This window comes from Theropithecus gelada, chromosome 18 (assembly GCF_003255815.1).
Source record: "Theropithecus gelada isolate Dixy chromosome 18, Tgel_1.0, whole genome shotgun sequence".
Lineage (NCBI taxonomy): Eukaryota > Metazoa > Chordata > Mammalia > Primates > Cercopithecidae > Theropithecus > Theropithecus gelada.
The window spans coordinates 56860760-56864248 of NC_037686.1; the positions used below are offsets into that span (position 1 = coordinate 56860760).

General features: G+C 43.7%; 1 pseudogene across 1 annotated transcript; it reads left to right on the forward strand.

The window, feature by feature from the left end:
* The first annotated feature begins 658 nt into the window (after nt 1–658).
* Nucleotides 659–2446, forward strand: LOC112611561 (annotated as a pseudogene). Its single transcript, XR_003116685.1, has one exon. The product of XR_003116685.1 is annotated as an aspartate aminotransferase, mitochondrial-like (transcript).
* The last annotated feature ends 1043 nt before the right edge of the window (nt 2447–3489 follow it).

Genomic DNA, 3489 nt, shown 5'->3' on the forward strand with positions numbered 1-3489 from the left:
CATATCTAACTAGTAGTGGAACTGCTGAATCACACTGCAGGTGGGATTATACAAAATTTAGTTAAATGTACCAGATGCGCTCCACAGGGGCTGCTGCAGTTTACAATTCCAGGTCTCCACACACCATCAGTTATCCATCTTTCCAATTTTTGTTAATCCAATAGGTGTCAAGTGATGTTGCTTTGCTTTGATTTGCATGTCTCTGATTTCTAGCAAGTTTGAGTGTCTCTTTATGTATTTATGTACAGTTAGTCTTTTGGTGTCCATGGGAGATTGGATCCAGGACCTTCCCCAAATACCAAAATATGCAGATGCTCAAGTCCCTGATATAAAATGGTGTAGTATTTGCATATAACATATGCACATGCTCCCATATGATTTAAATTATCCCTAGATTACATATAATACCTAAGACAATGTAAACTCTATGTAAATATTGATTATACTGTATTTAGGGAATGATGACAAGAAGAAAAGTCTGTGCATGTTTAGTACAGACACAACCATTCATTTTTATATGTGAATATTTTCCATCCTCAGTTGGTTGAATCCACTAATCTAAAACCCACAAACAGGAGCCGGCTCCCTGTGTGTGTGTCCGCTCGCCCTCTGCTGCGTCCTGCGACGGCCCACTGCCCTCCTACCGTCCACCGTGGCTCTGCTGCACTCCGGCCGCGTCCTCTCCGGGATCGTCGCCGCCTTCCACCCGGGCCTCGCCGCCGCGGCCTCTGCCAGAGCCAGCTCATGGTGGACCCATGTGGAATTGGGACCTCCAGATCCCATTCTGGGTGTCACTGAAGCCTTTAAGAGGAACACCAATAGCAAAAAGATGAATCTGGGAGTTGGTGCCTACCGGGATGATAACAGAAAGCCTTAGGTGCTGCCTATCGTCCACAAGGCAGAGGCCCAGATTGCCGCAAAAAATGTGGACAAGGAATACCTGCCCATTGAGGGACTGGCTGAATTTTGCAAGGCATCTGCAAAACTAGCCCTGGGTGAGAAGAGCGAAGTCTTGAAGACTGGCTGGTTTGTCACTGTGCAGACCATTTCCGGAGCTGGAGCCTTAAGGACCGGAGCCAGTTTTCTGCAGAGGTTTTTTAAGTTCAGCCGAGATGTCTTTCGACCCACACCAAGCTGGGAAAACCACACACCCGTCTTCAGGGATGCTGGCACGCAGCTACGAGGTTATCGGTATTGTGACCCCAAGACTTGCGGTTTTGACTTCACAGGCGCTGTGGAGGATATTTCAAAAATACCAGAGCAGATTGTTGTTCTTCTGCATCCCTGCGCCCACAATCCCACGGGAGTGGACCCGCGTCCGGAACGGTGGAAGGAAATAGCAACAGTGGCGAAGAAAAGGAATCAGTTTGCGTTCTTTGACATGGCCTACCAAGGCTTTGCCAGTGGTGACGGTGATAAGGATGCCTGGGCTGTGCGCCACTTCATCGAACAGGGCATTAATGTTTGTCTCTGCCAATCATATGCCAAGAACATGGGCCTATATGGTGAGCGTGTAGGAGCCTTCACTATGGTCTGCAAAGATGCGGATGAAGCCAAAAGGGTAGAGTCACAGTTGAAGATCTTGATCCATACCATGTATTCCAACCCTCCCCTCAATGGGGCCCGGATTGCTGCTGCCATTCTGAATACCCCAGACTTGTGAAAACAATGGTTGCAAGAAGTGAAAGGCATGGCCGACCGCATCATTGGCATGTGGACTCAACTGGTCTCCAACCTCAAGAAGGAGGGTTCCACCCACAACTGGCAACACATCACTGACCAAATTGGCATGTTCTGTTTCACAGAGTTAAAGCCTGAATAGGTGGAGCAACTGACCAAGGAGTTCTCCATCTACATGACCAAGGATGGCCGCATCTCTGTGGCAGGGGTCACCTCCAGCAACGTGGGCTACCTTGCCCATGCCATTCACCAGGTCACCAAGTAATGTCCCTGGTGCAAGGAAACAGAGACAACCTTTCTGTCTTCAGCCTCTGCTATTGAGAGCTTCACACAGACGATGAGAGAAGGTGGATGGTGCTGAGTGGATCATTTCTTTCAACCACAGTGTGTAACACTCAGCATTTGAATATTTCTCAGAAAAGAACATGTAGTGACACAGGGCAGAGGCATCCGTGGCTGGCGTCTGGAACATTAAACCAAACTCTCTCCCCTGTCCTTTTATCTCCAACTTTTTTCAAAGAGTTTACATGTGCAAGAAAGTCATTGCACCAAAAAACCTGTCAATTATACCATTGCAATATTTCAGAAGTTTTAACTGAAGTGTCAGGTTCCTTGTGAGAAATAGCACACGTTAGAGGCTTTGAGAGAAGACCTAGTTCTGTCATGAACAGTCGGCCTTGTGTCTGTCCTCCCATCTTGGAGCAACCTTATCAACAGGCCGCACTGCAGAAATGATGTTTTATGAAAACCAATGAGGCTGCTGCCACTCCAGCAAGGAAAATAATGCAATTTCCTGTCTTATGTAAGAAAAAGAGAGCCTTCTCTTTTTTTTTAAAAAAAGAGAGCCTTGTCATTGCTGTTCTTTCCTTATGTACAAACATTTTTAACTACTGCAGATTTTCATCCCATTCTACTGCTTGACTGACCATCAACTCCATCATATAGAGATTTATTTAAGAATGAAGAACATAATTTTCTGCTGATGCCATACCTTCACCTTTCTCAGCAAAGAATAGTGGACAGTAGGAAACTGTACTTTATCTAGGCATCCTCTTGAATGATTGTGCAAGTTTCTCTGGTTGGGATGTTGTCTCTGCCCAGTTGGACCTCCTCCCTTTGTTGAATGCGCTATACAGTCACTCATCTCACACCGTGAGTCCAGTGGTGCAGGGGGGTACCAGGAAAGAGGATATTCTAGGCTTTGTGTGCTGCTAGCTGGGCTCAGGCTTCACCTACTGGAAAGAACCACCATCTGCTCTAACCATGTAGACTTATTGAGGCCTGGTTTCTCTGTTACAATAAAATTACTGTAGACCCCCCCCAAAAAAAAATGTAAAACAAAACCCACAGATACAGAGAGCTGACCATACTTCCTAAGTTTGGAGTTTCTTATTCAGACCCTTTGCCCATTTTTCTATTGCAGTTACTGTCATTTTCCTATCAATTAACAATGTCTATACATTTATACATGGTATTTTCTGAATATTATTCACTTTTTTGCCAAGACATATAAGAATCTTCTCTCATTTTTTTCGCTATAAGAACCATCCATATTATATGTCTTTGAATAGAAATCTTTAATTTTGATACAACCAAATTTATCATGCATATGCCTTATTATTTTTACTTTTGAAGTTTTACCAAGTCATGCTTTATAAATACGTATATATATGCATATAAATCCTGTATTTCTATTAACTTTAATATAAAGTTTTTTCCTCTCACACATTTAGTTTTTAATCAATTTTTTATATGTGTAATGTAGGGATTCAGTTTTATTTTTTAAAGAAGTTAGTTTTACAAATACAT